Genomic DNA, 25877 nt, shown 5'->3' with positions numbered 1-25877 from the left:
TTGGAAAACATATCGACCTTATAGACCTTTAATACGTTCTTAGTCCTCTATTTTCTCCATCTACCCTCATAGCAATATGATCAGAGTTGACCTATTAACTAAGGCTGAAATATCAGAGGCACCTGATGACTGCTAGTCTCTCTGCCTTCCAAACTCACCAAAACAATGTCAAATTCCATGTGTGTCTCAGGACAACCCCACCACATATCTCATTATACAACTTGATTTTGCACAAAATACATTGGCCACAACAACCTAAACACCCACTTTAGGAAACTAAAGAACAAAGCTCTAAAACAATCAGAAGAAAGGAAATAATGAAAAATTAGAACAAAAAATCAATGGAATTGAAAACAGTAAAACAATAGAAAAAAACTGTTTTTTTGAAAAGATCTATAAAATTGATCCTTCTATGTGGGCTAAACAAGATAAAGAGAAAGAAGATACATATTACAGCAAATAAAGAGGGGGGTTATCACTACTGATCCCATGCACATTAAAAGGTTAATAAGGAAACACTATGAACAACTCTATACCCACAAGTTTCATAACCTGGATAAAGTGAAACAAAAATACAAGCTACCAAAATACATGCAAGGACAAGCAAATAGATATGCCCATATCTATGAAAGAAATTGAATTTTATTTTAAATCCTTACAGAAAGAAATATCCAGGGACAGATGGTTCAATTGATTAACACTACCACACATTTTGTGAAGGAATAATACCAATTATCAACAATCTCTTCAAAGAAATAAAAGAAGAAAAACTTCCCAAATTATTTCATGAGTCCCACATTACCCTAATATCAAAACAAAGATATTACAAAGGACCAATATCCCTCATGAACAGAGACAAAAAGTCCTTAACAAAATGTTAGCAAATCAAACCCAGAAATATATAAAAAGGGTAATACACCATGACCAAGAATGCAAGGCTGATTTGGCATTCATAAATCAATCGAGGTAACATCTCATTACACACTGAATAAGAAAAAATATATAATCATATCAATCATGGCAGAAAACCATTTGAAAAAATTAATCAACTATAATAAAAACTTTAAAAGAAAACTAGAGTATAATGACTTAATAAAGGTTATAAATATTAAAAATAAAATAAAACCTTATAGCTAATATCATATTTTGTGAAGAGAGACTAACACTTTCCACATAAGATCAGGAATAAGGCAAGGATATCCTCTTTCCCCGTTCCCATTCAACATTGTACTGTAAGTCCTAGCTAATTCAATAAGACAAGGAAGAGAAAAGTAAAGGTATACAAAATTTAAAGGAAGGAGTAAAACACTCTTTACTCAAAGATAACAAGATTTTCTGTGTAGATAGCCCAAAAAATTATCAACAAAATGGGTAGCCAACAAAAAAACTCCTGAATGTGAATGTGAATACAGCATGGTAGCTGGATATAAGGTCGATTTTTTTTTTTTTTAGAGTCAGTTGATTTTCTATATGTCAGCAAAGAAAAATCAGAAAATTAAATTTTAAAATACCATTTACAATTGTACCCAAAAGATAAAACAACAAAATACTAATGAAAAAAATCAAAGAAAATCTAAGTAAATGGAAAGAGATTTTGTGTTCATGGATTGGAAAATTCAAATAGCAAAGAAGATATCTTTTTTCCCCAAATTGATATATTGATTTAATACAACCCCATCAAAATACCAGCAAAATTTTGGTGGTAACAACAAACTGATTCCAACATTTATAGGTTAGTAAAGCAAACACAATACAGAAAAAGAAGAACAAAGTTGGGAGACTCACACTACCCAATTTCAATATTTACGGTCATGCTATAGTAATCAAGAGAGCACAGTATTGGTGAAAGAACAGACACGTAGTTCAATGGAATAAAATAGAGAGCTTAGAGATAACCTCATACAGGTAAAGAAAACTGATTTTTGACAAAAGCAAAAAGGCAATATAATATATATAATACAAGGATAGTCTTTGCCGTAAATGGTGCTGGAATAATTGGCAGTCCATATTTTTTTAAGACTGAAAGAAAGAAAGGAAAAATAAAAAAGGAACTAGACATAGACCTCACATTTTACACAAATATTAACTCAAAATATACCATTGACCTAAATGTAAAATGAAAGGTTATAAAACTTCTAGAAGACATACAATAAAATCTGCATGACCTGCAGTTTAATGATGAGTTTTTAGATACAATTTAACACCAAAAGCACAGTACATGAAAGAAAAAATTTATAAGTTGAAATTTATTTAAGTTTTTAAAAAATTGCCCTGCAAAGAACACTGTTAAGAGAATGAAAAGAGATCTCACAGACTATAAAAATTTGCAAATCACTTATCAGATAAATGAGTTGTATCCAAAATATACAAAACTACATAATAATAAAACCTTAGACCTTAATAATAGGAAAACAACTTAGTTTCATAATGGGGAAAAATTAGTAAACAAGCAACTCACCACTGAAAATATACAGATGGTTAAGTAGACAATGAGAACACCCTCAACATCATCTACAATTAAGGAAATGCAAAGTAGACAATAATGACATACTACCGCACACCTTCTGGAATGGCTAAAATCCAAAATCTGGCAGTATCCATTATTAATGGATATATGGAGCAACAAGAACTCCCATTTATTGCTGGTGGGAATGCAAAATGTTATAACCACTTTGAGAGACATTTGGAAATTTCTTGTAATGTTAAACATAACTTTACTGGCAATCCACTCCAGGTTTACCTAACTGATTTGAAAACCTATATCCACATAGAAAGCTGCACATGAATGAATTATGAATCAATCTGATTCACCATCATCAAAAACTGGAAACAACCAAGATGCATTTGAATAGATAAATAAATGAACAAACTATGGTATATCCACATAATGGAATACTACTCAGTGATGCAAATGCATGAACTATCAACCCACAAAAACATATTACTAAGTGAAAGAACCTAGTCTGAAAAGGCAGCATACTTTATGAGTCCTTTTATATGACATTCTGAGAAAGACAAAACTACAGAGAAGGAAAACCGGTCAGTGGTTGTCAGGGGTTTGAGGTGAGGGAGAGGTTGACTGGGTGAAGCACGAACGAATTGTTAGTGCTGTAACTATTTTGTTTGATACTGTAGTGTTAGACACGTGATACTATGCACTTGTCAAAACCCATAGAATTTTTCACCACAGGAAGTAAACCTTAATGTATACACACAAACAAATAAAAAATCAAGGAGATCCCAAGACGGAATACAAACTGTGGCAAGAGCATCTAGCTCTATTACAAATGTGTGATATGGCTTCACTGATGAGGATGGGGGAGATGTTTCGAAGTAAGTAACTTTGGAAGTGAGTGGAGATAAAAGAAACTGTGTGTAAGTACTGTATTCCAGTAGCTAAGATTGTTTCTTACGGGGGTATAGGTTAACAATCCTAAAACTGTAGATGTATGCTGGAATTGAACAGTAAGTAAGTAGATGGCAGATGGTGGAACCAGGAGCCTCGTCATTGGAGGGGGAGTTTACAGAGAAGTAAGGGAGAGGTTAGAAGGACACATGTGGTCATGGATTAGATTTCGTGCTGTCAGTATGAACTCATGTTTAATTTAATATAAATAAAGATGGAGAGATACAGGAATATATATGTATAACTGAATCACTTTGCTGTACTCCTGAAACTAACACAACATTGTAAATCAACTCTACTCCAACATGAAATACATTTTTTAAAACAAGAATAAATGGGTGAGAATAGACAAATGTCCTATATAGAAGAATTCCAAATAATTTATGTAGATATAGATACTGCCCCGTCAAGGTGGTGGAACGCCACTCCCTGGTCTTTAAGTGTGGATTGTGCATAGTGACTTGCTTCCAAAGAATACGGTAGGGAAAGGAGACAAAAAAGGTAACTATGGTGGAAACTATTGTGGGCAAACACTACCTGAGCCCGGTGATCAAGGTTAGCATCAAAAGTGATAAGTCATGTTGAGAACACGTACCCTTGGTGTGATCTGATGCAAGTGTCACTTAATCTCTGTGATCTTTCTCCCAAAACACATATCCCCAGTCTATTCATGGGAAATAGAAAAGTAAGACAAACCCAAACTGAAAGGCATTCTACAAAATATCTTATCAGTACTTCTCACTGAAAACAGGGCAAGTCTAAGAAACAGTCACAGCCAAAACTATCCCATGGAAACATAACTACTAAATGTTAACATGGTATCTTGGTTTGGATCCTGGGACAGAAAATGAAAAAAACTAAAGAAGTTTTAAAAGTATGGTCTTAGGTTAATAATAATGCATCAATACTGGTAGGCTAATTATGACAAACGTTTCAGACCAAGTTAAGATGTTAACAATAGGCAAACAAAATGCAGAATGTAAGAGAACTCTCTATACTGTCTTTGCAACTTTTCCATAAATCTAAAATTTTCCTAAAATAAAAGAGATTATTAAAAAATACATTACCCTTATATCCAGAAAAGATGAAAACTCTAATTTGAAAAGATACTTGCATCCCAGTGTTCATAGCATCAATATTTACAATAGCCAAGACAAGGAAGCAACCAAGTGTCCACTGACAGATGAATGGATAAAGAAGATGGTGCATAGATATAGATATGGTTATAGATATAGATATATAGATATATATAATGGAATATTACTCAGCCATAAAAACAGAATGAAATAATGCCATTTGCAGCAACATGGGTAGACCTAGAGATTATCATCCTAAGTGAAGTAAATCAGACAGAGAAAGACACATATCATATGATATCACTTACTTGTGAAATCTAAAAACATGATACAAACGACCTTATTTACAAAACAGAAATAGACTCACAGAGAGAAAACAAACCTATGGTTACCAAAGCGTAAAGTGGGTAGGGATAAATTAGGAGTTTGGGATTAGCAGACACAAACTACTCTATATAAAATATATAAAAAGCAAGGACCTACTGTATAGCACAGGGAACTACATTCAATATCTTGTAATAACCTATAATGGAAAAGAATCTGAAAAATAATATATATACATATATGTGTGTGTATATATATACATATATATCTGAATCGCTTTGCTGTACACCTGAAACTAACACAACATTGTAAATTAACTATACTTCAATTTTAAAAATGGTTATAAAAAATTCATTGCCCCATTGGTGTTCTTAAAAGTTAGGCACAAATTCAAACTCAACAGAATATACCTCCAATTTTCTAAGAACCAATTATTCTCATTTCTCTTTTCCAAGTGAATTATTAATAATAATTTGAACAGAGGTTTAAAGAGTTTTACCCTAGATGTCTCTTTTGTTTTAACTAGGAAACTCAAATATGCACACATATGCACAAAATGTTATAGATAGCATATTCTTTTTAAATTATTATGACAGGTGTGTTTAAGAAGAAAGAGTAAGAAGTCAAATCTTATCGTTTACCTTGAAGAAATGCCCTGATTTGAAGAGTTCTCTCAGAGATATTTTTTACATAGTGTACTGGGTTGTATATTGTCCCCTCAAAATTCATATCCACTAGTAACCTCAGAATGTGCCCTTATTTGGAAATAGTCTTTGAAAATGTAATTAGCTGAATTAAGATGAGGTCATCCTGGAATAGGGTGAGCCCTAATCCAATGATTGGATTCCTTACAGGAAAAGGAAACAGACACACAGTGAGAAGAGGGGAGTTAAGAGACGGAGAGGGAGGCACAGACAGAGAGAGAGAGAGAATGCCCAGTGACACTGGAGATAGAGATTGCAGTGATGCAGCTACAAGCCAAGAAAAGGCAATTGGCAACCACCAGAAGGAAAAGTCTTTCCCTAGCAGCCTTAGAGATCACCATTGTCCAGCCAACCTCTTGATTTCAGATTTCTAGCCTCCAGAACTGTAAGAGAACAAATCCCTGTTGTTGTAAGCCACCTAGTTTATGGTAATTTGTTATGGTAGCCCTAGGAAATGAATGCATACAGATGCATACAGATTTGCAGGGTGGGTTATGTACCAGGATGAAAATGGTGCTTCTGTCTTTCTCAGAGCTCATTCCCGTGTTGTATTTCTTTTTTTCCAGCAGTTCCAGACTGCTGATGGGTGCAGGAGTGTTGAAATGAGCACCATTCTTGATCTCAGGCAACATTACATTATCATTATCTTCTCTTATCAGGCCTATCTCGGCTTCTCATCTCTGACGAGCAAATTGTGCTGTTTGGATGAAGGCACTTCCATTTAATTAACAGTTCTTTTCATAAGTGAATTCTTTTCTTTTCTAAGCCCAAGAGCCTAATTTTAGCTTGTTAACCTCATTATCTCCATGAGATCACTTTGGTGAAATTCTAAAGCTTCTTCCATTTTCTCTCTGGACAAAAAGTAAAAATACACACCAGACAATCATATTAGGCTTTCTCCTCTAATTAAATCTTTTATCTGAAGTTAATATGGCTTTTACTTCTCCGGGAGTATATAAAGGGTCTTTTGTCCCCGTCTTTCTGACACGATATTTTATTTCTCAAATCCATAACATGCCCCAAGTATTCCATGATAGTCTGCTGGAAAAAGGTCAAACCTAATTTTTCAGTCCTCAGAAAAGAAGGCCTTGAGAATTGCCGTACTTTTCCTCACCCTCATTCCTATTCCCTTGCCTCTGGAATTGTAAGATATATTAAGATAAATAGGAAAGAAATGAGTTTTTAACGGTGAGAGAGCCTTTTCAGCAAGATATCTGAGTTCGTACAGTAGAGAAGAGATTTCATAGCTTTGCTGAGACAGAATCACTGGAAAGTAAAAGTCCTCTTTTGATTCGAGATGGGAAGCAGGCTTTAATTGCCTTCAACCAGAAACTACGGAAGGTAAATAACAAGGTGACATTAAGATCCTCAGGAATGCAGGCCATTACTTTTACAGAAAAGTAACTGCAATAACCAACTTAGCATTTCCCTCCCCATCTTCTTGAGATTGACACTAACAAAATGAGACCTGACAAATAAGCGATACACTTAACAACTCCGAAGTCCCTAGATAACAACTTTACTTTTGCTTTCCAACTCTTTTCTGAATCGCTCATATTCATGACAAGCCATAAAATAATTCCTTTTTCATGTCCCACGGTTCAACATTTATTTGGTATTTGTATACAACAGAATTCAAAGTAAGCTGTAAGTGTTTGATATTAGAATACAGGTAGGATATGCATCAGTAAACACTAACAACTATACATGGGCTAAAAGTAAGCATCAGAACTCATTTCTGCGTACGCTTGGAATAAACATATGCGAGTAACAGCAATTACCATCTACTACGCCTGTGCAGAATCCGATGGGAATTATTATTTCCACCTCCGTCAACAGTCCACTCCACCGTTGTTTCTGTTTTAGTTGGGGTTCCCAGAAAACAGACTTTTAGAAGGAAATTTGCTTATGGGAGGTTCACCAGTTATTATTACCAGGGGAATAATAAAACCTTGTCTTAAGGAAGTGAGGCAAGTGGGATTGGGCAGAAGGAGACATTGAGTTCTGATGCAGTCTCAGAAGTGGCCTCAGCCAATCTCACAGAGAACTCTCAAGTAGCTCTGGCCCTTCGAAGATGCCCCAAGATGAAATCAGGGACTTTGTAACCCTATATTAATGCGTCAGTAGAAGTGGCTGCTCCCGGGTCCGTGGTTTAACCCCAGGCGAGACAGCTCTCTTTCCTTTTTCAAAGGCAACTGGCAGAGTAGGACTCAGCAGAGGGACATCAACAGCTGGAGATGAGGCTCACCGCCCTGATGGGGGGGCTGGACGGGGAATCTTTGCATCTACCAGACCTTCCCATTGGTTCCCAGCTTTTGTATCTTTCTCTCTGTTTACTTAATGCCACTCCCATATCTTATTCAACTGCCCTTTTCTCTTAAATCTAAACACCCTTTTACAAGTCTTGGTCCTGATGGCTTACTGCTTATCCATGTCCCTAAATACTCGCCGACCCTTCCAGTGCTTGCCCAGGACTCTCATTTTCTTCCAGCTGAGTGTGGTCCATAAGGGACCTGGTGCATCCCTAGAGGCAGGGAAAGAGGAGGTCCTGTGACTGTAGTGGATGCAGCTCGTGTCCCACCTGTAAGCCGTCATCCCTACCATTTCACTTCACATGGGGTGAATTCCAACTGTCAGCCCTGTATTTTCATTGCCTTATGACTTTCTCTGTTTTCCAAGAGTTCATTTTGCCCACCTGTATGCAAACCAGGGAGGCCCGGGAGAATCTAAACCAATGACTGAGGAAAACTGGAATATAAAATACCTCAGATCTCATGTTCCTTATCTGGAATCGTGCTGATGTGTATGTTCTGCCCTGGCTGTCAGATTTCCCCAGTGGGATCAAACTCCAGTTACCCATAGTGGTGACTTGGTTATACACTCTTTGTTGGAGGCCTTCCCTTCCCTGTCATACTTCTGCATTCCCTGATGAAGTTTTCTGGGATCCCCTCCCAAATAAACTACTTAAGTCAAATCCTTATATACGGGCCTGGTTCATGGATAGGCTAACTCAAAGACAGTTATATTAGTTCAAATGCACCCAAAGGGACAAATGTTAGGTGATGACAGAGGAGAGGAGTAAGGGGAAAAATAAGGAGATGAGGAATTTATAAGTGAAGCTTAAAAGAATGAAGTTAAGATAGGAAAAGATGTCAGAAGAGAAAAATGCCAATATTTCAGAAGATTGATGATTGATATATTTTTTCACCACTACATATTTTGGTTCAGAGACAGCATACTCCTCAAGTAACCATGATAACGAGATTTACAGACATCATCATTAGCCACCATCTCATCACCAATAAATAAATAAATACATAAATAAATAAACTTTGATGTATATGTCAGTTGCAGGTATCCCATGGTCAAGAAACAAAAAGATAGATCTGTGTCATAAACATGTGTTGTTTATTAACTGACCAGCCTCAAACCCTCCCCTGTTAGTGCCAATCCCTCTCTTTTGGGGGTCTTTGTGTAGTGTCTTACAAGGTAGCTCCCACCTCCCTCTATGGAAGCAATAGCTTTCTCTCCCAGCTCTGGCACAGTTACTGAACAGGCTCGTCAGAAGCTCTCGTCCTAGACTTTGAACCCTGAGTCACCACACTGATGTCTTGGGGCTGCAGGTCACATTCATCACAGCGTCAGCATTTGGAACACAGTGTTTCTGCAGGGTGACCACACCTGTGGATCCTGCATTGAGGACTTCCCAAGCTCCTGCCTATTCTTCCAATGTAGCTTTCAGCCTCCAACCAATTCGACGAATCCCTAATATCCATTCAATAAATGGCATTTTTGCTAAGGGAGGTAGATTAATGCAGAGGTACCAGGACGATGTAGCAGCCAAGAGTCCCTCAGTAACATGGGGAATTTGGGATTGGTTGCCTGACCATGATGGAGAAGACCATGGAAGTCCTGTAAATATTTCTATGAGACCCTTCAGAGCTCCCTGATATATGTCATTGCCAAGCTTTGATCTTCATATCTTTCCAACATATTCCCTTAAGGTGTTTATTTATTGTTCTCAATAAATATGTATTAAATCTCTCAGAGAAATCTAATACATATTTTAAGTTATAAATTTATACGAGTTTTATAATTTATCTACATCTAAGACCACATGGTATTTTTAAAGAATTCTATTAAAAGTAATTATTTGTGTAAACCTGACCTGAAGCTCAAATTTTTTTAATTTTTTTTGAATTTTATTTTATTTTATATTTTTTTATACAGCAGGTTCTTATTAGTTATCTAGTGTATACATGTCAATCCCAATCTCCCAGTTCATCCCACCACCACCACCTCCGCCCCCTCACTGTCCTCCCTTGGTGTCCATACCTCTGTATGTCTTTTTGTTGCCCACCAGAGAGTTAGCAGAGAGAACCAGAATCTAGACCTGTGGGATAAAATGGTCACTTGTTTGTTTCAACTATTCCCACCTGTGAGTTCACATGACACCTGTGGTTCTTTGCCAACGGTTTTAGTTCACTATATCCTCTTGCAAAATCTCAAGAATCTCAAATATATAGGGATTATTAGCTAGTATCTGCCTTCCTATGACCCACCTTATTTCCCTCTCATGGGAGTTTTGTAGGTATACTATATACACAATAAATGAACAGAACTAAAAATAAGTAAAGAGCCAATTTAGACCTCCAAGTAAGTGGAAACAATGCATCCCACTAAAACAAGAAAATGTTGAGAGAAGAAAGAACGATAGTTTACTTTGGGTCAGAAATGGTCAACAACCTCTCTCCCACACCCACCCCCCAAATCAAGACCTAGAACTGGTGTGGGGTGAGGAATGGGGCTTTCACTGGAGAGATTTGGAAGAATCCTCTTGGACCTCAAATTCTTAATGAGTCTCTCTATGCTCTAGTTTAGGCTAAGAATGTCCTCTGTCTTTAGGAAATTTTCAACCCAGAAACGTGGAAGGTGAGGGTGGAGAGCAGAAGAGAGGAAGCAGAGAGCAGAGGGCTGCATCCTTTGGAGACTCAAAGGCAGAAACAACCTTTGCAGCTCCTTTCAGGTCTCGGGCCCAACTCAGCTCATTGGATAGAACAGGAGGGGCAATCAACTTAGGTGAAGGCTCTCTTTAGAAAAAGGCATCAAGCTGCTGCCTGCGCTGCTTTTTCCACCCAGAACACAGCCCACAGCACCTCATCTTCAAGACTCAACTCTTGCTGCATCTTTCTGGGAAATGTTCTCTTATCCCTCTTTGTCTTGGTTAAATGTCCCTCCCAAGTGTCTCCACTGTACCCTACTTAAGTATCAATCTTCTTTTAAATATACAGACTTAACTCCTTGAGGACGGGGACTACATCACATCTTTTGTTTCTCTAAGAGCTAATGTAATCATGAATGATGTTTTTATAATGCAACTTTATTTTTATTTCCTAGTCTCCCTTTATACACCTTCAGCTAGGGAAAGATTTCTCTTCACCGGAATGAAAACCCTGGTAGAACTTATGGCTTTTTGCTGACTCTTAGACGAACTTAAGTGAGAACTATTTCAGTACATTCATTAAAATATACATCCAGTGCAATAATAAAAACTTTGAATGTGAGCTGCATTTAAGCCTTCTCTCTTCTACCAGCTAGGTCTGGGCTTGGGCAGGCAGCTGCCTTCTGCAGAGGGGCATAAACAGTCTTTCGTTGTCTGCTTTCCTCGTCCGACTCTCTGTCTACACCTTCTGTGTCCTCTACAATTTGAGCGCAGGACAACAGAAGGAAACATTTGCACAGAAAGTTTGACCGGCTTTAGATTCTCTGGGCATAGTGGGTTTAAAGTGGACTTTTTCTCTCATAAGTGATTTCATGGGTTTGTGGACATGCTTCCCCCACCCACCCACAGAGGCCCTCCAACTGCCTCTCTCCACCTGGCTGTTCCCCACCAGCTCTTGTCTTCTTCAACTTCTGGCTTTTTGGTGGTCACTGCAAAGAGTACCTCTTTGTTGGAACCTCCTTGCCTTCTGGTAGAAAGTTTTGAGGGGAGAACGCCCTTTAAATTGAACCAGGGCTGGCATTTCCAGCACAGCATCCCCATTGAAAGAGAGTGGAGTTTCTTCAAGTGTGACACCAACTCCCTCCTACCTGCCTCAGCCTTAGACTGACGGCGGCAGCCTCCTGCCTTGAGATGGCTCCACCATGTCTGACATCATCCATCCCTCTTCCATAACACCTGGAGATAAATACCAGCTCTCCTGGAGAGCACAGGTTTAGAAACATACCACCATCACCCCCACCACTACTCTGAAAAATATCTTCAAAGCTCCTTCATTCAATATCCATTCTTGATAATTTTATGAGCTCAAAGTAAGTCAGACATTTCAAGGGTATGCAATTGAATCTTGATATTGCCTCTAAAAATTCTCTTTTTCACCTGGACCTTTACATTGCAATTTAGATATTGTATCCTGGTACCTCAGTCAAATGTCCAATTTCTCCTGCTCACCAGCAGAGTAAATGGCACCCAGTAGGCACTACTCATTTTTGAATGAAAAGGTGTCAATTTTATAACACTCTTTAGAGCATATAAATTGTCTCCTCTAGATTTTCCAGAAAGGACCTTCTAGATTTAGTACGTTTTGCTGAGTTAATTAACAGGATCCATATCCTATTATAATCAACTTCTTCGCAAAGGCACCTAAGAGTCACTATCTTTTTGGAATAACTGCAATCTTTTCTTACAGCTTATCTACCAGCAAAGCCAATGCTACAAATTTTGCTTCCTTTTCTAAGTGATGACTGAGCAACTTCTTTCCACAGACCTTGAGCCTCACTAAAACAGGCAAAACCAAGGACAAGGGATTGAATGTGTACAGGATATGCAGAGGAGAATTTGAGGTTGAGAAGACTGAGCAGAAGACACCTTTTGAATTTAAATGTTTCCAACCAGAACAGGCTATACTGTGCACTGAAGGCAAAGTCACATTCAGCCCCTTGAACTTCAGAAACTAAAGTTACCTGCTAACTCAGCATAACTTATATATGGCCCACTGAATTCATCGGTACGTTGAAATACCTTTAAGATCTCTGTTTTTCCATATTTTTTCTTTTGAATAACTTAACATCTGTACCAAATTTTCCCCTGTTCCTCCTAATTTTATGTTCAATGTGAATGCCTAGTATAAGGAGGCTATATTTAGAAAATTCTGAATGCAATTATCTCTTTTTTCTTTATGATTACCTTTATGAGTATCTGATCTTTATCTATTCAGCCAAAGGCATCCATTGGCCTATGGAATAAGATTAGAACTTTTCAAATAAAGAGTCTAAAGGGGAGAGGGGAAAGCCTCGGTAATACTTTGCCTGTTAAACAAAATAGAATTTTGCAGGAAGAAAATGTCTTACAAAGTGTGATGTTGGGTTGTTGTTTTGAGAAAGGATTTTGAAGATACTCTGATTCCTTCCCCTTTAGCAGTGTAATAAAGCTTAAGCCTGGAAAGACTCAAATCACCCTATACTCTCCTCAAGTAGAGAAAGTACCCCTTATTCTTGGGAAAATGAGACCATATGTGTTATCCTACAAAATAAGGTAACTAGAAAAGACATATGCCTTCTTCTGTTTCAAGGAGATTATTGGAAAGAGAGGGAGAGAAGAGAAGGGAAAACAAGTTTTTGAATATCTTCATCCAAGTATCCTTCCCTGGGATTTCATTTCGGTGAAAGGGAAATGTCTTTGATGGTTTGGGAGGTATTCATGTAGCACCCCCCAACCCAACCTTCTATCAAAGAACATGAAAAGACACTCCCTTTCAAACTGCTCTAAACCAACCCAAGGGGCAGCCATTTGATTCCTTTTTGGGTGGATAAAATCCAGAAGTATCAGCTTAAGGAGGCAGCTACAGAGTCTATCTTAGCAAAGTAGAGTGCTTTACAGCAAGAGCTGCATAAGAGAAACCTATACCCCTACCCAGGATTGGGCTGAAAAGAAGTAACAGCAAAAGTTCACAGAGGCCCATGTTTGAGGTGAGATGGAGCTTTGCCCAAACTGAAAGTGACCAACTCACAAGTTACATCATCTTCAGAACTGAACTGCAGATGCCAACATGACAAACGTCAGCCAGGTGGACCTGGTCCAGGAGACGGAAGGCAGCAGTCTATCTCCCACCCTAGGAAACAGAAGCCACGACCTCTCCACAGAGATTATTTACTCACCATTCTTAGAGATGACAAAAGGTCATCAATTCAGAGGTTTTTCTTTTAAAAGTGGGTCTAGGGCTTCGCTGGTGGCGCAGTGGTTGAGGATCTGCCTGCCAATGCAGGGGACATGGGTTCGAGCCCTGGTCTGGGAGGATCCCACATGCCGCGGAGCGGCTGGGCGCGTGAGCCACAACTACTGAGCCTGCGCATCTAGAGCCTGTGCTCCGCAACGGGAGAGGCCGCGACAGTGAGAGGCCCACGCGCCGCGATGAAGAGTGGCCCCCACTCGCCGCAACTAGAGAAAGCCCTCGCGCAAAAACGAAGACCCAACACAGCCAAAAATAAATTAATTAATTAAAAAGAAAAAAAACAGAAAAGGTGGGTCTAAAACACTATTTCTACCGCTTTTCTTTTATCTCCTCTAAGTTCTTTCAGAGTTTTTAATGGTTACAAAGCATTTTAATGATTACAACTGAACTGGATGATTGATTATGTTTATAATTAGTTAAAAATTGACCTATTAAATCAAAAGACTGTGTGGTCAATTCATGTATTTGAAGACCATCAACCCTCCTATCGCTACACAACTGTTTTATAATAGACTGTAAAGAGTAAACAAACAAACAAAAAAGCATCAGGGTCAATTGCTATTGTTTTAACAGGACTCTTTACACTCTCTTATCCTACAACAAAGATTTGAGAGAGGAACTCAAGTTCTTTTAGCTAACTTTTACTGAACATGAAACTGATCAGGACCCTGTGGAGTTCCTGGGCACAGAAGCCTTTCCATGTCCCCTGTCTCTTATTTGTAGGGAACAGACTCCAGCTTCCATGACCTTCCCTGAGTTCCAAAGGGCAGATTCGAACAAAGGGCAGATTGCTAATCAGGGAAGGGAAAGGCCACAGAGACAAGTGAGTTGCAGCTACGAAACAACAGTGCAGCCTTGGGGCAGGGTCCTGGTTCCACATCAAGGGATACACAGAACAATATCTTGAGCTCATTACAGAACTAAAACCCCCAATAAATGGATGATGCTAGCATTTTTCATTCCAGAGAAGACCACCAGTGACCAGATTAAAGGAACCAGAGAAGCTTATCAAGAGACCACCTGAGACCAGATTAAAGGAATTCAGGCCCTACACACACCCTAATTTTATCAGCAATCCCACCCTTGAACCATTGCTATAAAACTCCTCACCAAATCCTCCTGATTGCGACACAGCTTTTGAGGCAGGGGCCCACTGTGTCCCCCCTTTGCCTGGCAAAGCAATAAAGCTGTTCTTTTCTACTTCACCCAAAACTCTGTCGCCAGGCAATGGTGCACAGACGCCAAGTTTTCAGCATCAAGCACTTGATATACACAGGACACTGTGTATTGCACTTTCCTTGCATATTCTCATTAAATATACTCACTCAATATATATTTTTCGATATCAACTATATGCCAGGGACTGTGCTAGTTACTGGGTAAAGTCTTATACTAGATAGTATCTAGTCAGATGCTACTTCTGTCTTCATTTGGTTTCACTTCTCGCGGAGAATACAATCAAAAAAGAAAGCAAACTGATAAATAATAAAATAATTTCAATTATAAGTGTCATCATAGAAACACACGTGAGACAGAGAGAATCCCACACTAGGGTCTTCTTTATTTAGGACAGTCAGGGAAGGGCTCTGAGGAAGACATCCTTAAACTGAAGTCTCATGTTAGAAAACCACATGGAGAGTTGGGGTGAGTGTGTGGCAGGGAGTGGGAGAAAGCATGCCATGCAAACAGCACAGCTTATGCCAAACGGCCAAGGCCAGAGAGACCAGCGAGGGTCACAGAACTGAAAGAAACACAGTTGGCTTGCGTGTAGCGAGCTTGAAGGGGTGTAGCAAGACATAAATTTGAGGGACTTCCCTGGTGGTCCAGCAGTTAAGACTCCATGCTCCCAGGGGGCCCAGGTTCAATTCCTGGTCAGGGAACTAGATCCCGCGTGCCACAACAAAGACCCCACGTGCGACAATGAAGATCCCACATGCTGCAACTAAGACCCAGTGCAGCCAAATAAATAAATAAAACATGTTTAAAAAGACATAAATTTGAAAAGATATGACCCGGAGAGTCATAAAGAACCCTGTGGGCCATGGTAAGAAATATGTATTTTATATTAAACTCAGGGGAAGCCCTTATAGAATACAAAGCAGAATGCAATCCAGTTTAGATGCTAAGGATCTCACAGCTGCAGCAATCTGGAGTCTGCATAAGAGGGACACAACAATAGGAAAAGGCAGGCCAGACTATAGACGCTGAGGGCAATCTAGGCAGGAGATGACTGTGGTTTGACAAATGAGCTGGCGTTGGAGGTGGAAGGAGAGGATAGAGTTATAGTTTGGAAATAGAATCAGGACTGTGAATGGTTCAGTGTCGGGGTGTGAGGGGAGGGAATGTTACCGAACTGGACATGGGTGCACTTGCCCAACGCACAGCAAAACTAATCCACTGACCCCAGGCTGTGGCGAAGGAATGTGCAGCATTTATTACAGGCACCCAGCAAGGAGAACGGGCAGCTCGTGTTCAAAAGGCCCAACTCCCCGATGGCTTTCAGCAAAGGAGTTTGTAAGGCAACATTCCGAGTGAGGCCTGCAGGGTGCATGAGTTTCCTTTGGTTGCTTGGTGGTGAGGTCACAGGGTGATGTTTCAGGAACCTCCATCGTCAACCTTCTGGTTCCAACCAGTCTGGAGTCTACATGCTTGTGGTCAGCATGTAGTCACTATCCTCCACCTGGGCGGGGTGGGTCTTAGTCTCTGCAGAACAACTCAAAGATATGTGCCAGATTGCTATGTATATCTCTTGAGGAGGAACTAGGACTCTGTTTTACCTCTGAACTATTTTCATTACATTTCTTGCCTTGTTTCTGCATTCTCTCACTTCCCTAATTAATAACTGAGTTTGGAACTCAGGGAAAGGCTAGGAGACTAAAGGCTTTTAACACAAACAAGAAATAGGGGAAATGGAGGGGTTTTTGTACCTGGGAGGGCCTCACAAGGTCCTGCTTGGTTTCCATCCCACTTTTTCTTTGACACTCCTCAATCCTGTGGGGAACAGGGGCAGGACAAGAGAGGGAATAAAGTTTCGGATAGACATGTACACATGTTATATTTAAAATGGATAACCAACAAGGACCTACTGTATAGCACAGGGAACTCTACTCAGTATTCTGTAACAACCTAAATGGGAAAAGAATTGAAAATGAATAGATACACGTATACGTATAACTGAATCACTTTGCTGTACACCTGAAATGAACACAACATTGTTAATCAACTATACTCCAATATAAAATAACAAGTTTTCAAAAATCATAAACTCATTTTAAAAAAATCATAAACTCGGCAGGGGAACTCAGTTTTAGGGGGACTCAGTTTCTGGAAGAATCAGAGTGAAAAACAAAGAGAAATTTGTTTGGTATGGTAAATTTTAGGTATCTGTGAGAAACCCAAGTGAAAATAAATAAATTTAAAAATTAACGATGCAAGTCTAAAGCACAAAAGAGAGGTATGTTGTGGAGACATCATCATTTTCTTAAAGACGGGATTCAAATCCCTGAAAATTGATGAGATCCCCAAAGAAGAGTCAATAGTAAAAGAAAGAAAATAGAAACATTGCCCCAAACAACTCACGATCCTTTGAAATAGGTATTGTTATATATTATTTCCATATCACAAGATGAGGAAACTAAAACTTGGTAAAGGTTATGTAGCTTGCCCAAAGGTTCTGCAGCTATTAAGAAACCCAAGGCACATTTCAGTCTACAGACCAAGCTCTGATTCAAAGTAATTCATACCTAAACTCCAGCTAAACAAACAAACAAACAAAACCAATCAACCCCCATCCACTGGCCTCCTAATTCTACCTTTCTCATATAATTTGATTACAATTTACCCAAAACTTCTTAAGCATTACAGGTTATATATTTAGTACACTCCCTAAATTTAAATCTGTACATTCCAGAAGATAGAACCATGTGGCTCTCCACATTCGTCTATGGAGAAACCCTACTTACTAGTTGGTTACAAAGTGAAAGAGTTGATTTTCTATAGAGACAGCATATGTGGTTCTAGGTATCATTTTATGCAGCTGCCACTATATTAATGATGAAGTTAAAAGACGACCATTGCTGTTTCTGGTTTTTTAAATTAAAAATTAGCATACAGAGAGTGATTATTGACTTGTGTTTTGCAGAAAGTTGAATAACATCATTAAAATTTCGAGCCAATCTAACTTAAGTTTAATATATACAATGGATTGCACACATTTGGTATTTATTTCTCAGATGAAATTTGAGCAAACATGAAAAAGGTCTGCAGTTCTTTTTTTTTAATTCACAGAAGTTAATAAGGTTTAGAAAAGTTGTAAAAAGGTCAATCGTGATTTTAATTGGAAGATTTCATCCCCATCGCATTCCAAAACCCAGTTTAGTATAAATGTAATTCTGCAGGCAAACCTTGCAGAATAAGAATCTGAAGGAAACTCCGCACAAATCTTCTTCAGTTTTCTAAAGAGATGTGCCACAATCACACACCTAACAATTTTCATCAGTGTAAACACAGGCCACCTCATGGTGTAAGAAGGTATAAAGATGTACTACCTTCCTGAGATTTGGAGGACTGAATAGAATCACATGCACAGGACTTCTTTAATATACAATGCTGCCTACGATAGTTTATGAAAATCTGTTTCCCACCGTATAATAAATCTATAAATTTGAAATATTCAGAGTTGTACAGGTATTATAAAAGCTCCAGGAACTGAAAATCTGGTGTTTGATCCAACAACTTTCATATGGTTCGATGAATGGCAACAAGTACAGTAAAATACGAGCATTTTGGCCCCCAAAAGGAAGATGGAAAATGTTACTAAGCCTGAACCGGTCACCTGGGTACACCCAGTAACCTACTGTACACAGGTAACACATCTTCAAATGCAATCCGGAAGACTCACTCTGAGCTCTGTAAAATGCATAGGCACAGGAACAAATGTATCACACTGGAAGCACAATGCATTATTCACAAACACACCCCAAGCATTTCCTACAGATTTATGGGGTAATGTATATGGAAACACAGATACATCTCAACACTTCCATCCCATTCCGACTACCTTAAACTCACATCACTCTAACCAATGTACTCTAAAGAGTCAACCTAAGACAAGGAAAATCTCTATGACTCATTGTTTAAAAAATAATGTTTTCCAAAAGATGAACTCAACCTTATTTAGGTAGGAAAAGATTTTTAATATGGCATTTGAGCAAGGTCAATCTTTCTTGTAAAATTAAAATCTTTGGCAAATATTAAACTTAGTACTTATAATTTCCACCACCTCCCAAATAAGAACAATGTATTTATGTCTAAGGAATTTTATTAGTAAAAAGTAAGTAGAGCAAAACAATAAAAGGAAAGGATTAAGTTCCTCTGACTCAAGGTAATGCAACCGTGTTTAACAGCAAGTGAATTGAGTTTAATTTTGTTTTTGCAGAGGGAATGATGACTTCTCAGGGCATTTCAAACTTTAACAAGAATAGTACATTCAACAAAAAGAATATATTTGTATCTCCTCATCTGAGATTTCTATACATATCATGGGATGCCTAGCTGAAAGAGTTTTTATTTTACAATTTTAGAATCACTGTACATAGGAGTTAAATCTCATGCCTTTTCAAAGCTTTAGAGACTCTATCAAGAAATAAAGATGAAATAAGTTAAAGATGTGTCGAGAGTTTGTACCACGCTTCTGAGAGTTGTGTATATTGCTTCTTATCATTCAGATTAAATGTAAAGAAACACTTCCTGATACTGATTTCTTTGATATAAAAAGTATTCCTAAAAACAAGTAGTGGATTTCTCACTCTGAAGCCCTCTAAACACACTCTTTTTCTTTGTGACTGTCTACAAATGGCCTTGTCGATGGACAAGGAAATTACTGGATCAGGCTCTAAAGTAATGAGAAAACTCCCTAGTCCAATTGCCACAAACTATGTTATTATTTTATAGTCCCAAGTGATTCCAGGTGATCTTCCCTGGTTCTTTTAGAGTTACTATCCCATTGTAAAAAAGAAAATGATAGTTCAATTATTATGGATGTTTCTCTTCTATTTTATTTTTTTTAATTAAAAGTAATTTATTTTTTTTACAATATTGCTTCCGTTTTATGTTTTGGTTTTTTGGTCGCAAGGCATGTGGGATTTTAACCACGCCCCCTGCATTGGAAGGCGAAGTCTTAACCACTGGACCACCAGGGAAGTCCCAGATGTTTCTCTTTTAAAAGCCGTCTATTATCAGATGTTGCAATCACAGAGAGAAATGATTGTCTGATTCAGTTTTTCTTTGTTTTCTTCTCACAATGATATACATAGCATGAGATCAAACCTGAATATTGTTATTTCCTCCCACCCCCAAAAACATTACACACAAAATAAAATTGATAAGGAGTGTATTTATCTGTTCGAAGGGGGGATAATCATTCTGATGGTTAGTCATGTGAATGATGTTAAGAGCTTAAAAATGAAGTGAGTAGAAAAGCCAGAATTACCCTGATCTTTGAAACATAAATACTTAAGTCCACATGTCATGCATACAGACTCCATACTGAGCTTTGTTACCCCTTTTGTTCAAAATCCACTGTTTTGTGTAGAAAAAGAGCACAGTGATGAGAGTCATGTATTTACAACACCTTTCTGGTCTATAAGACTTGAACAAATAGGGGATTCGAGTCGAATTTGAATCAAATAGAGGATAATACAAGTTCCTTAAGGTCTTAGGAACAAGGAGGTAGTGAATCCATGGATAGAAAGTGGTTAACGCTACTATAGGGCTATGGGGCATCAAACTCAGAAGGATGTTTAGTCAACCCCAATATTAGTGCCAATAATTCCTGAAGTAGCCTATAAATAAGAAAAGTCTCAAAAGCAAGACATTTCACTTGGAGGGAGGTACAGAGTTTTCCATTTGAATAATAGTTGATTCTGCTACATTATACCAAAGATGAATAGAAGGACATGGATGCTTTGTGGCTGAACCATCTAGAAGAGAGATTTTCATATTTTGAGTGGAAATTCAAACTCCAGGGATCAGAGCGCCCTTAGCATCTGCGCTGCTAGCACCGCCAAACTGAGTTAGCCTGGGCGTTGTCTTTTAAGTGGCTTTGGAAAGTTCCTCACCCAAATTATCTCCCAGAAGAATGATTCTAATAGTTCAAGTTCTAGCAACACAAATCCAATCTCTGCTACTCACTTGTCGTGTGACCTTGGGCAAGTGACCTAAATTCTTTAACCCAAATGACGTTAAGATGAAATGACATACTGCATTTGAGGCACTCAGGAGTGCCTCGCACATATTAAGTATTTTAATAAGTGTGTTAATAATGAGATGTTAGTAAAACTCCATTCAGCAGAATGACTCTCCAGAGAGCAATCAATTTTGATAGAAACAGTGGGTAATGATCAGAGTGGAGAAAACCAGAACAGACAGACTGTAAGAGGAAATTAAGGGACTAAGGAGAGGGCAAAAAAACAGAGAGAGAGGGAGACAATAAAACATACTAGAAAAGAAAAGCTGGGCACGTAAAAAGAGAGACAGAAAACATGGACTACTAGATTTAATCACATACAACTCAAAGGCTTTTTTCTGAAAATACGTCATAAACAAAATTAAAAGAATTACAGATGTTCTCAAACTTGCATTATGCTATTAATAGATAATGTGCATTTCCAGGAGATACTAATAGGATACAGTGTATAAGAAAGAATAATTATATTCTTAAATTCTATGCATAGGTTTGAGGGACTTTTCACTGTTTTCTCTTTGTCTGTCTGTTTGTTTTGTAACACAAACGTATACACCTCCTGCAACAGTGTTCTATAAAAAATGAGTCTGGGAAACCACGTGGTAACATAGTGGCCTGCAAAGCACTTTAATTATACATTCATATCAATAAAAATCTTTGAACATGTTTTATTTATATACTTTTTAATGTATTTGCTTATTTATTTATTGTATTTGTCACAGGAGGTTAAAATGAGATGCTGTCTCAGTCTCAAACGGAAGACCCAAAGACCAAACATAAAACAGTCTGGTCAATTACTTCCATATTCCACAGTGAAGCCTAGACCAAAGAGGCAGAATTTTAAAGGAAGTGATCAAAAACCATTCTCCCAACCTTTACCCCTACCACATGCTGACTAAAAGAGACTTCAAGAGGATCAAAACACAATGTCCTATTGTGGTTTTGACTAGCACTTCCGTGATGATTAGTGATGTCGAGCACATTTTCATGTGTCTATTGGCCATTTGTATGTCTTCTTAGGAAAAATGTCTATTCAGATCCTCTGCCTATGTTTTAGTTGGGTTGTTTGGTGGGGTCTTTTGATATTAAATTGTATGAGCTCTTTATATATTTTAGATGTTATCAGTCATATCACTTGAAAATATCTTCTCCCATTCAATAGGCTGCCTTTTCATTTGTTGATGGTTTCCTTCACTGTGTAAAAGCTTTTAAGTTTGATTAGGTCCCATTTGTTTATTTTTGCTTTTGTTTCCTTTGCCTAAGGAGATAGATCCAAAAAAATATTGCTAAGGCTAACGTCAAAGAGTGTTTTCTTCTAAGAGTGTTACAATTTCAGGTTTCGTATTTAGGTCTTTAAGCCGTTTTGAGTTTATTTTTCTATATGGTGTGAGAAAATAAAAAGGAATGAAATTCTGCCATTTGCAGCAACGTGGATGGACCTGGAGGGCATCACGCTGAGTGAAAGAAGTCACACAGAGAAAGACAAATACTGTATGTTCTCACTTAAATATGGAACCTAAAAAATAAAACAAATGAATGTAACACAACAGAAATAGACTTACAGACACAGAGAACAAACTAGTGGTTACCACTGGGGAGAGGGGGAGAGGGAGGGGCCAAATAAGGGAAGGGGATTGAGAGCTACCAACTATTAGGTATAAAATAATTAAGCTACAAAGATGTAGTGAACAGCACAGGGAATATAGGCAATATTTTATAATAATTTTAAATGGAGTATACTCTATAAAAATATCAAATCACTATGCTGTACACTGAAACTAACATAATATTGTAACTCAATTATACTTCAGTAAATTTTTTTTTTTGCGGTACGCGGGCCTCTCACTGCTGTGGCCTCTCCCGTTGTGGAGCACAGGCTCTGGACGCGCAGGCTCAGCGGCCGTGGCTCACGGGCCCAGCCACTCCGCGGCGTGTGGGATCTTCCCGGACCGGGGCGTGAACCTGTGTCCCCTGCATCGGCAGGCGGACCCCCAACCACTGCGCCACCAGGGAAGCCCTTCAGTAAATTTCTTTTAAAGCAAATCAAAAGGCAAGTTTGACCTTGTCCCCAGGAGTTGGTGGAGTCACATACTAATGCCAGACTTAGACCCACATCTGGGAATTTTAAAGGCAAGTGATTGGGGGCTGGTTAGTTGGTTCCTGATTAACAAGGTGGTCAGGGCATCACTGGAAAGCAGCTGCAGCAATGGCAAGTTAAGGGAGCATGTTTATCCAGGGCCAAATTCTGAATCCACACAGGGTGCCAGCCTGGAGCTATGGGACCTCAGTACAAACGGTGGACAGCCTGATGCCCAGGGCCTGAGGGAGAAACTATAAGCAATCAGACCAGGAGACCTGATGTTCACATCACAGGTAGTACAGAAGAGTCTCTGTGAAACCCATAAAAGCTCCACAAGAGAGAAAAAGAATAGCTTTGAACACCCACCAGCCCAGAGAGCATAAATGCCAGAATGTAACATTCCACAGTTAAGTAAGATCTTTGCTGATTTCCACCTTCCTTTCCTCACCCAGCTCTGGGCTCCCTTCTCCCACCCAATCCGGAAAGGTCCAGAGGAGCCTCCTTGGGGTTGGAGGAGGGCTGGTTGATGAGAAAGGCAAGATGGGGTGTAATAAAGGGGCCCTCAGGGTACCATTTCCTTCTCAGGTTTCCAGCTGAAGCCACCCTGAAAGGGGGACGGGGAAACTCTAAGTTCAAAAGAAGTTGAAAGGGTATTTATTGACATCGAGCTGGATGTTTTAATTACTGAAGTCAGTATCTGTTGAGATTAGAACTGATCAGAGAAGTTTCTATTACATAAAGAGCTACCAGAAAACGATAGAATCTGGTTGGAATTCCATCCAGGGTAGACAAAGACATGACCCACAGAGCAGATTCAAGGAAAGAGTGGGCAGGAAATAAAGTTGCTTCTATGAATGTGCCTCTTACCCACATGTACTAGTGTTTTAGTATGTTATATTTATTTTAAAATATATACACACAAGAGAGAAAACATAAAGGAATAAGAATGACTATAGGGCTTCCCTGGTGGCGCAGTGGTTGAGAGTCCGCCTGCCGATGCAGGGGACACGGGTTCGTGCCCCGGTCTGGGAAGATCCCACATGCCGCGGAGCGGCTGGGCCCGTGAGCCATGGCCGCTGAGCCTGCGCGTCCGGAGCCTGTCCTCCGCAACGGGAGAGGCCACAACAGTGAGAGGCCCGCGTAACGCATAAAAAAAAAAAAAAAAAAAAAAAAAGAATGACTATAAAACAATGTTTTAAAAATAATTGTCTTATTTAACAGTATAAATTGACCACTCATGACAGTTTTCAGTGACAGAAATATGATTGAAAATGTTTTATTTTGGGTTTCCCTGGTGGTGCAGTGGTTGAGAGTCCGCCTGCCGATGCAGGGGACACGGGTTCGTGCCCCAGTCCGGGAAAATCCCATGTGCCGCGGAGCGGCTGGGCCCGTGAGCCATGGCCGCTGGGCCTGCACGTCCAGAGCCTGTGTTCCGCAATGGGAGAGGCCACAACAGTGAGAGGCCCGCGTACCACAACAACAACAAAAAAAAAATGTTTTATTCTTTTAGAAAATTTGGCTTAGCATTTTACGATTCGGCAATTCTGGTTGTAAATCCAGTTTGTTTTCATTCTAGGTTTGTTAGCAAGCATAGCTGAAAAAAATAACTCAAAATCTACAAGTGGAAGAAATACGTTATTATAGTAAATCATGATATTTTTCCATCTCACCTATCTTTCGAAAGTTTTCGCTGAAATTCAGCAAATAGATTTTGTCTGATGTCCTTCAGTGGTCTGGCAAGCTCATCATAAATTTCTTTATTTCATCAAGTGGTCATTGAGCACCCACTGTACGCCAGGTGCTCGCTTGGTGCTGGAGAAAAAAAAAAAAAAAGAGTCCCTGTCACCGTGGAGTTCACGGTGTAGTGAAGGAGATGAATATTAATGAAAATCATCTGTAAATTGTCCAGTGACCCCTGTGAAGAAGCCAGAGAGGAAGATTTGTGTTTCTGTGAAATCTATCTTAATTGAGATGCTTCTCTAAGGATGCTTGAGCTGAGATCTGAAAGAAAGTCGGAAGAAGAATTAACTGAGCAAATGCTGTTGTAATAGGGGGACACAATGGTCCCATATCAAAAGGAATGCTTTTCATTTGCATGTGTTTTTTAATGTTTTAAAATACACTAAAAAAGCTTCATGCAAGCTTTAAACAGTTAAGAAAAATCTGTTTTTAAGTTTTTCTTTAAAGAATGAAGAGAATTTTCATAGGCAATGCCATCATTTACAGGCAAAGAAAATCACATAATAATAGAAACATAAATGGATGAATGGTAGTTATGATTGACCTGTTAATTGATATTCTCCTCTCTCTCACCCTCTCTTCCTTTCTCTGTCATTCGTCCTATATTTATTTTCTTCTCGTCTCCCTCACTATCTCTCTCATGCTTACGCCACGGACTGTCCAGAATACTAAGTAGTCTCAACAATCAGTGTTAAAACAGCCACCTGTCACCCGGGCCCGAGAGGAGAGTGAGTGATTCTCTCCTCCGAGATCGCAGTTTGTCCAAGGACCACAGCAATCATCAAGGCAACAAGACAGCCTGAAGCTAAATGAAGATTGTTTTCTAAAGGCTGAAGAGGAGTGAGGCCAAATAAAAGGCTCTGAAACAAGAAACCAAATCCTTGGAATGAAAATTTGACATTATAGACTTTCACAGTGTTGTAAAAATTTGCAGACACTGATCCATCCTACCCAAAGCTGCCAAATTAATCTTGCAAAAGTACCACGGGGTATTAGCACTCTAGGCTCCCACCAAGAATGATGTGCTGTGTCCAGGACAACACACGTTAAGAAGAATCTGATAACTGGATTCA

Source organism: Phocoena phocoena, chromosome 5 (assembly GCF_963924675.1).
Source record: "Phocoena phocoena chromosome 5, mPhoPho1.1, whole genome shotgun sequence".
Lineage (NCBI taxonomy): Eukaryota > Metazoa > Chordata > Mammalia > Artiodactyla > Phocoenidae > Phocoena > Phocoena phocoena.
This window is presented reverse-complemented; position numbering follows the sequence as displayed.